The sequence below is a fragment of the Mchenga conophoros genome, linkage group LG11 (genome assembly GCF_057382185.1).
Source record: "Mchenga conophoros isolate Kocher_MC1m ecotype Shallow Benthic linkage group LG11, M_conophoros_male_GT1.1, whole genome shotgun sequence".
NCBI classification, from domain to species: Eukaryota; Metazoa; Chordata; class Actinopteri; order Cichliformes; family Cichlidae; genus Mchenga; species Mchenga conophoros.
The window spans coordinates 35,246,053-35,256,699 of NC_140536.1; positions in this window are offsets into that span (position 1 = coordinate 35,246,053).

Here is a 10,647-nt window from a genome sequence, read left to right on the forward strand (position 1 = left end):
AGACCCAGGAAAACAGAGTTAACGATAAAAACCCTGAAAACCATAAATTTCACACCCAAGCCTCAACTCTTGCGGCCCGGTACCAAATGACACGGACCAGTTCCGGTCCGTGGCCCGGGGGTTGGGGACCGCTGCTGTACAGTACAGATTGCGTCAAATTTACATAAATCTTCGATCGCTAGAAGTGCGACTCTGAAGTGCTGTACTGTATGTTTGTAAGTTTTCTTTCCCCCAGCAAACACAACAATGTCGACAAAACGTTTTGCACCCTCAAAGGCACCTGCGGTAGCACCCAAAAGGCAGAGGAAGATGCTAACCATCGCACAAAAAGTTGGACTTCTGGACATGCTGGGAATGTAGAAGTTACCGTATTTTTCGGACCATAAGTGCATTAACCAAAACAAAAGAGTCAGATAAGTCAAACTTTACTCACTCATTCTTCTTGCTTCCTCTGCTTCCGTACCATTGACTCATTAATGTTGCATTCTCTGGCAGCTGCTCTATTCTCATGTTCTGGACCTGAAAACAGGGTTTGATCTTTCATTTCGTTTCATTCTATAATGCTGGACTGATTTTTCAACGAAACTTTGAACTTTGAGAGTGTTTGAACAAGAGTGACAGTTCATGCCTGTCTGAGAAAAGTGTATAAAGTGTGTAGTGAGGGGTTTTACAGCCTTAAAACATCTATAAAAATTGTAAAAAATAAAGCTGGCTACTTCGCAGATTTCACCTATCGTGAGTCATTTTTAGAACGTTTCTCCCGCAATAAACGAGGGACCACTGTAAAACAGACAAAAAAAAATTCACACTAAACATGAAGACATAAATGAGGGAACACAGAAGGATGAGCTGTCATGTTTCAAAGTAGTGATACTGAGATCTTAGCGTGATTAGATGAACCATAACCAGATCCCCAGTCCCCGTCCATAAACAACGTATACTAGGGAGCATATGTCCTCTGCGTCTTATCAGATCAGTACAAGCTGATGGAACAAGATACAGAGAGGGGACACTTTGTAAGCAAGCATCCTATGCATAGTCTTTATCTAAAGATCTGGACATCACAGCCGCGGCCTCTCTACACACAAAATCCTCTCCTCCCCGATCAATACACCACCAAGCAAAACAACACTATTGGGTGAAGTCGTCTCAAATTCTTCATCATTTTTTTTAATGTCACCCAACCCCCTTATTTTCATCTGTGGCTGGGTCATCAACACCCAACCAGTAATGCCCAGAACAGTGTGCATGCATCTGTGTGTGTAGATCACAGGGGTAAACCCAGAATCAATGTGCTGGAGCAGGCCATGGAAGAAGGTTTATGTGTGAGTGTGTGTATGGGCTGTGTGTGGGTGCATGTGTAACCAGATAAGCCTGTCTCAGCCCCTCATTAGTACCCGGGCTATGGACACCAGAGGCCTCTGAGAGGCTCATGCAGATGAGCAGAAATCTGAGGAGCTGTGGTAGGAGCTGGGGGGGTAGGGAGTAATGAATAACAGGGTCTCTTTTCTCTTTTCATTCTTTTGCTATCTATCTACACCCATCCCTCTTCACTTTAATTTGTTCTTTAGCACCAGTTCACAACTGCTTCGTGACAGTACAGAAAAGAGGTCTCTAGCAAATCTGGAGGCCCAGCATTGGACAGTTTAAGCTTTATCAAAAAAGAAAGCTTTAGGCCTGATCTTAAAGTAGAGAGGGTCCCAGTCTCCTGAAACTAAACTGGGAGCTGGTTCATGCCTCCCATTTCACTTTTAGAAATTTTAGGAACTACAAGTAAGTCAGACGTCTAAGAGCAGAGTGCTCTGTTGTGAGGTCTTTAACATCTCCTAATTGTTCAGGACTTTTTACACGAGGACATAAATTCAATTCTAAATTTAACAGGAAGCCAGTGAGGAAAAGACAATGGAAGAGAAAGGTCATCTCTCTTCCTATTCACAGTCTGCACTCTCACTGAATTTGGACCAATTGAATGCTTCTCAGGGAACTTTAAGGACATCCTGACAATAAGGGATTAGACTATTCCAGTAAACAAAAGGACTGGACTCGGTTTTTAGGCTTAAAGCCTTTATGCACCATGCAAAATTCAAGTCAGCAGTCTTCTCCATGATTGTGTAGCCTACAGAAGTAGACTGAGTGACCATTTAAAGGCCTTTGCAGGTGTTTTGAGTTAACTAGCTGATTAGAGTGTGGCACCAGGTCTCTTTAATATTGAACCTTTTCACAATATTCTAATTTTCTGAGATACTGAATTGGGGTTTTCATTAGTTGTCAGTTATTATCATCAAAATGAAAAGAAATCAACACTTAAAATGCATCCGTCTGTGTGGGATGAATGTATAAATTATACAAGTTTCACTTTTTGAAAGGAATTAACGAAATAAATCAACTTTTTTATGATATTTTAATGATATGACCAATACCAGTCATGCTCAAGCAATTTTGAGCTGGTGAAAGAAGGAAACAGAGATTCTGGGTTCATTCAATTCTCAAGAGAAAGTAGCAGCAGGAAGCATTTCATGGTTTGATCCAGGAGCTGAAGCTTTATGACGCTCGCTTTCATTGTTTTTCTGTGAGTGAACTGATTTTCATTCATTATAAACTAACTTTGAGATACATAGAGCATGTGACTTAAGCCTTTGCTCCACTGACGAGAAATATTTGTGGTTTGGTTTCCAGTTCTTCTCCAGACTGAAGAGCTGCTGCTACCAGCTGTTTATCTCGATCTTAACATCCCCGGTGAACCCTATTGTCTTCCTTATTTTTCACATACAGCAGTCTTATATTCAGCGTTGTCTGCCTCCAGTGTCAATTACTCCTTCTCATCATAGTTTTCAATACAGGTCAAGAGCAGCAGACCTGGCAGGCAACGGCAAGAGATGCATCAACTACACAGATGAATTAGTAAAGGGGAAATCAATGAGTTTACAGCAGGCCCATAAAACAACCTGTAACATCACGTCCATAAGCAGCACACAGCACTCTCTATCTAAAATAATTTAAATTATTACTTAAATTATTTTTTAACCGTTTTACCTTTCAAGATCGATAACATGAACGAATAAAGTGACTATTTATTTCAAAAACATGCTTCTGTGAAAAAAATAAGACTGAAACCTTTATGAAAAGATTTTAAAAATATTTAGTTTCGTACTTGTTATCAGTGGGATAGTACTCACTCATATTTTATGATTGTAAACAATATCAGATAATGTCTAGACTCATGTCAAACCCGAACTTACTTTCAGACAACCCAAAACTGAAAAAATCCCTGCTTCCTGTGGTACTCTGTTACCAAATTATCCCCAGAAATATGTTTCTGTATTTGTTCCATCACATTATATTATTATGTATCACACTGGCTCTAAACGAGGTGACACATTTTTGCTTGCTGCAACACAGTTTTTATATTAATAAGCATTTGGGCAGATTCATTTTTTATAAACTCTATTCCAAGGACGAGATAAATTAAAAGACAAAAATAACTTGAGAAGAATAAAAAGATGGCAGATTTCCTCTTTGTTTACCGTTGCTGTCCTGCTCTGCCCCCCTCTCCCTCCCTGCAGCTCATATCCATGTTTATAAAGAGCTGCTCTCCATTATCCTAATTGAAAAATGAGGGTAAAGTGCCACTTTATTCACAATACGTGGCCATAACCCATCTATTCATCTCATTCATGAAGGTTCACCCAGGGGCAGCAACGACAAATCCCTATTACTCCAAAGCAATGACAAAGTAAATAATAAAAACTGTTTATATGTTTCCGTCTTACAAATATTACATCCATATTTATGCTTTTTAAATCATTTACAGTTTATAATATTTTACAGTTTGCTGAGAAGCAAACAACACACACACACGTACATTTATTTTTTCCAGCTCCACTCTGGCTTCTGTTTTACTTCAGAGTGCAATTTAAGATTCTTTTACCGACTAGCTCTTCACGTACAGGCACCAGGTTATATCAGAGGGCTTCTGTACCCATATGTGCCTGGATGGTCCCTGACGTCCTGTGACCAGGGCCTGCTGATGGTGCCCCAAACTAAGCTGAAAACAAAAGGAGGCTCTGTCTTCTGTTCAGTTGCCCCCAAACTCTGGAACTCCATTTGAGGTCGGTGGACTCTGTGGTCTCTGTTAAAAGCCAGTTAAAAACATATCTCTTTAAATCTGCTTTCTATTAATTTCTTTTTGATCCATTACTGGCTGTGATTTTATATCTTAAAAGGTGCTATATAAATAAAGTTTTACTTACTTATATGTACAAAAAGGCTTCCAGAAAACCTATGTAGAGCAAGAAAAACACACACACAACACAAGTACGCACAAAGTGATGATTCATCGGATGAATTATTTTTATGACTGGCCTCTCAGGACACACACAAACTTCCCAGAATCACTAGAATTGTTCATAGCATTAACTGCGAGCATATTCTGACTCATCCAGTAAAAGTAAAAGCTGTATGTCCAAAGACGCTCATGGAATGAGCTTCTGCAGCTCTTGGAAAAGTCAGTAATGTAGAAAAATACATAGCAGGGACGTTATAATCACAAACCACTCGCATTCTGTGATGCCGCCAGTTATTAGTGGAAAATAAATTACAAGTACGGCGTAACAGCCAGCACAGCGGACCCAACTGATGGAGAAAAATAACAGCCACCTGAGGTGACAGACAGCAGCTCTCCATTCTTAAACCATCATATTCTATGAAATATTTGTTTTTTCATGGACGGTATGTTCAGAATAACAAGAAAAAGCCCAGTAATCTGTGATTAGATTCATCAAGCAGTTAGTTTTAATAGATGGTTAATTTCACTGTTAGTCGCTGTTTTCATTATTCACACAGGAATGAGTTCACCAACACAAAACAAGCTTTCACAGCTCTAATTGTCGAGTCTGATTTTTCCTTCCTGATGAATCAGTTCCTTTCTACACATGCAGCCTTAGCTGAGAAGTTGAGCAGGTGACCACTTGCTGCAAAACTCGGGTTTAACTCTGACCTGAAACAAAGCCCCAAAAAGTAATTAATTCCTTTGTAAAACAAACATAATTTTCAGTTTAATGTCATTTATATCGCCTGAAGTCTCAGGAGATGCTTGAAGGCTGGTCCACTGCCAAAGTCCTCTCAGAAGACTGTGCACAGCTTTGGCAGACGATGCTGGCTTTACCTGGCGCACCTGTAGTTTTACACTGGAATTCTTTTTTTATTGTTTTGTTTGTTTTTTTAAGAGTTCCAGACAAAACTTTCTGATATATATCATCAACTTTACATGTTTGTCCTGTTTCTCCTGCACAGTAAGAATTCATATTAGAGACCTATACATGCTTTCCCACTCCAATTAGTAGTCAAGATAATGCTCCACAATGAGTGGACGCTGCATTATCTTCCATTTTTTGCATGGTCAAAGTTTTTGCTTCTTGTTTTTGGGCTAATCAGCCCAAATATTAGTCGAACCAGTTGCCCAAAAAAAAAAAATTTCCCCTCTGGTTTATTATTATTAATACTGACAACTGAATCTTGTTTTTGTGCCATTTACAAAAAAATAATGACAATATTACAAAGTGCCAGATGAAATCAAGTCTGCACAAAACAACACACATTTTGTTCATTTGTACTCAATTAAAGGAACAAATGCATCTAAGCAGATTCTCTGCATTTCATTCTGCCACATGTTGGTTGAACGTTTGTGAGAACAAGAAGCTGCTGGGAGACCACTGAGGAAGGATTGGCTGCTACTCTGTGAGCAGAATGGCAGATCAGCTGTTACAGCGCCAGGAGGAGTCAGAGCAGCTCTTTCCAAGTTGTGCAGCACCCTGCAGAGTGAAACACAAAGGACCTGTGTGTGCGTGTGTGTGTGTGTGTGTGTGTGTGTGTGTGTGTGTGTGTGTGTGTGTGTGTATAAGGAGGAAGAAAGGGAAATCCCTCTAATGTTGTTTAAGTTACTTGAAAAAAGTAATTAGTTACTTATTACCGATTACTTATTTTCAAAAAGTAATTATTTACTTAGTTACTTTTTATAAACATGATACCCAACCTGAATAAAGCAATAGACATTTCAGCCTAACTCAATTTTTTTCTGCATAATCCATCATATAAAATTGAATCAAATGGAAAAATCTCTTTTTAAAAATTGTTTTATTGGTTTTAATCTTTTAATTTTATGCACATTACATTAAGCAAAAAGTAAATTATATGCAGTCTTTGACTTGAAGAAATTTCTTTAACATTTAAACCTATTTTCTGCATATTCCAGCATATCAAATGAAATCATTTTTTGTGTTTACACTCACTCTTTCAAATAGATGCAAGTAAACACAACAGGGAAAAAAAAAATCAAAGATTCAGCTGCACTAAGTCCTGTCACTCTTAAATCTATTTTCACCTGTTTAGCAGGAGTGGAGCAGTTGGAGATGTGCCCGGTGCCGCAGTGGTCATGTCAGAGGAGGGATCTAGGGGTTTCTCTGTGAACGTCACATTCCCATAGCAGCGTGCTCGGTGCTCGCTCAGATCTGAAGTTTAATTTTTCGCTGTAGAAAGAAGTTTTCTTCCCACACAGAGTGCACAGCAGACGCTAATGTTTTTGTAATGCAAGTGTACTTCCACGCTTTTAACGCTGCATCGTCATACGTCATACAGCATCATCAAGGACCACAGCCACCCAGCACATCAGCTGTTCTCCTTGTTACCATCTGGCAGACGTTACAGGAGTCTGTCTGCTCGGACTACAAGACTTAAAAACAGTTTTACCACCAAGCCATACGACACCTCAACCACAACACTTAAACACACACAACACTGCACTCAGAAGCTACCCTGCAGCTTCACAAGTACTCTGTTTAATCTGCACTGGTCACTTCACTTTATTGTTATCGATATTTATATTTAAAAGTGCAATACTGTAATTTTCTGCTGCTCATTCCTGTGCAATATCCCATCTGCCCTCCCGTCATATTTCTTTTAAAGATTTTCTTATTTAATCACTAGAGTACATATATTTATATTTATAGATACATATATATTTAGTCATCTTTTCTCTTTTACCATGTCTCTCTAATATTTTGCTCCTTACTATTTTTCTATTTTTTTATTATTTTATTTTATTATATTTTCTCCTACTATATCATGCTGCTGAGCGACTGCTGCTCGTCAAACACATTTCATTGCAATGTTGACCCTGTGCTAACTTGCATATGACAAATAAAACTGAAAACTGAAACTCTCTCCTGCACTCCATATTACCCATTGTTGATCTACACACGTCTGTTGCTGCCACGGATGTCGCACACGCTTACGTCATTGTCATGAGACACTCGCACAAACAAAATCACGGTTTAGTAACACAGTGCTTACAGGAAAGCAACAGTAATCTAATTACTTTTTTGCAATAGTAATCCTTGCATTACTCATTACTTGAAAAAGTAATCGGATTACAGTATCGCTTTACTTGTAACGTTACTTGTAACACGTTACTGCCCATCTCTGAATGCCTCTATATCTGCATGTGTGCATCTTTTGTGGCTGAGTCTATGTCAGCATATTTCATCTGCAAGTCATTTGGAAGGTTTGAATGACTGACACAGTGGGCCATAAACAGCTGTAGGACTATATTAACTATATTACAGTGTAGCCACCTGAGCAATCACCAGTTAAAAAGTTGGGTAAGACAGTGCATCTACATTGTTGCATAAACTGACAGGTTTAGGACTGAAATTGTACCAAAGAAGGATTCTTTTATTCTTCTGATAATACAATGTGCCACGGTTCTGGGTCAGTTTGACCCAGTATTTTGAGTTGTGTTTTGGTGTGTTTTCGCATTTTGGATTCTTTTCTTATTGTGGTGCTTTTGATGACGATGATGATGATGATGACGATGATGATGACGATGATGATGACGTTGATGATGTTTCAGTTATTTTTGTTTAGGGATTAGTTCTTAGGTTTTGTGTTCTCATGTCTATTGCAGGTTTAGTTCAGCGTCTACTCTGTCTCTCAGTGTCGTGTCTGCGTCTTTGCTTAGTGGTTTCTTGTTTCCTGTTCTATTGTGAAAGTCTATGTCTTATGTTAGTGTGTGCAGCTTCGCTCCCCCTGTCTCGTTAGTCCAATCCCTCCCAGCTGTGTCTCCCTCCTGTTGCCCATTCCTGATTACCACCCTGTGTAAATAAGCCCTGTGTTTTCCTGTGCTCTGTGTTGCGTCGTACCCTCAGATTATGCCTGTGTGTTTTTGGTTTCAGTGTTCAGTCTCCAATTCATGTTTTGTTTCCATGCCAGCAATAAAGCTGAGGTTTTTGGAGTTGTAAATCCGTGTCAGAGTCCTGCATTTGGATCTTCATCTCCGCCTGCCCGCACACAGAGCCTTGACACAATACTGATGTGGATGATTATTAAAAGGTTAAAATTAATTATTGAAATTAATTTAATTACTTACATGAGCAACTAACTGAAGAGTAGTTACCGTTTCAATCAATCGAGATGTTCATTAGTTACCTGCTGCCAATACAATTTTAATTGAATTTATCAACTGAGAATCAGAAGTCTGCACACAGGTTTAGAGCAGCCCATCCAGTGCAGAGATGTTTGAGCTGTACCATCAGACTTACACTAACATTTCAAACTGGCTTCATATGTTTAAAAAAAATTGGGAAGAGGAAATCAAACTGAAAGAAAACTTGAACAACAGACTTCAGCAATAAACATTTTAAGAAAGATGGGACAACAGAGTTTTCAAAGAATTCTTATTATCGAATAATTAGTCGTAACCACACTAGGGTAAGAAGTACGACAGACCATGGCAGTATAAATGATTCAATAATGATTTCATTGTCCCGGCCAAGAACATGACCAACAACCCTTGGGCAACATATTCATTTCTCAGCCAGATGTATGTTTGCACCCTGTTCAGGCAGAGACTTGCCCCATCCCATTGGCCAACTGAAGACAGTCCTGAAAGAGGCTATAAAACTGCCATTTTGGCAGGATGGATGGGAATCAGTCACTGGCCTGTGAGAGGTGGTTCACCAGAAGTCTGGCAGTAATCACAGTCAATTGATTTTGAATAGTTTTTATGTCAAAGCTGCACAATAGCCACATAACATGAGTGTGTACGGGATCGGGTACATAGACGCATGCAGTAAAAGTACATACACTTGTCTTAAGGTGAAGGTACTGTGGATTTTGGGCTCTGAGCCAAACCATGTGAGCATCAATCAGCAAAGTGGTGCAAGGTGCTTTAGAGTGGTTTGGACTGAGGCCAACAACAAGAGTCTGCATTCAACCTGGAGTGTCCCTCTCTTATGTATGTTACACATACTGTACATTTCTACTCTCTAAAACTTTCTGTGAATCTTCTCTCATGTATGCAATGTTTTGCAGTGTATGCAGTGCATGTAAAGGTCTGAAATGTGTCAGATATTAAGTGAACAGTCAGTTTTCACAGTCAGTGTGTTGGATGAAGGAAAACTGAGCTTCAGGAAAGGTCAAGTAGTTCCCCATGGGCAAGGATTTGGTGAGATTGGGGAGAAGGAACTCCCTTTTAATATAAGGACCTCTGGCATAACCACCTGCAGGGCTCTCTGGTGGGATGAAGAACAGACCATGTTGTGTTACGCTTATGTTGGCACAATCATAACCAGCAATTAGTTTCCAAAATTCCAGCCTCCTAGTTGGCCACTCAGTTTGTTCCTTCTACACCGGGGGTGGCTGTAGCTCAGGAGGTAGAGTGGGTCAACTTCTAATTGGAAGGTTGGTGATTTCCTTGGGCACGATACTGAACCCATAGTTGCATTTATGAGTGTAAATGTGTGTGAATGGGAAAAGAGAGTGCTCAGTAGATATGCATGTTAGGGGAACTGGTGCCTGTAAAAGCTGGATTAGGATTCTGGCTCATGGAACTCCCGAAAGATGCATCATTACATCTTCAAGTTCAAGTTCAAGGTTCTTTATTTGTCACATGCATAGTTATACAAGTATAACACACAGTGAAATGTAGCCTGACACGCTCCTCGACATGTGCAAAAAAATGGGGGGGGGGTGTAGAGGAAGAACATACATATATATATATATATATATATATATATATATATATATGTAGTATATACATTGGGTGAATGTGCAGTTGTAGCAGCAAGCAGGTGAATTCTGTATATTAATATGAATAGACATCTGACTATTTTACAGGATAGACAATATAGACATATTTAAAATTAAAGGAATTACCAGTTGTTGTGTGTTCATATGGTCTCCTGACAAGATATATATGTGTCAGGGTTCCTGGGTCGTTGACCCAGTGATTTCAGTTTGTTCATGTTCAGTTTGGTTCGCCACATTAATGTTCTCACTTCCTGTTTTTTCCCGTGTCAGCTTGTCTCCCGTGTCATTAGTCAGATTATGTTCAGCCCTGTACTCACCTGTTTCCAATCATTGTCATCATTCACCTGTGTATTTAAGTTCCTCGGTTTCACCAGTTCTCTGTCGTGTCATTGATGTTGATGTTCATGTGATGTTCTGTTGTCGTTTCCGCCTGCGTTCAGCCAGCCAGCCATTCAGCCTTCCAGTCAGTTGTCCAGCCAGCTGTGTCACGTCCTTTTAGAGTAATTTAACTGTATACAACCAAACCACTGGCCACGGGAACGGTCATATAATTCCCAACATTGG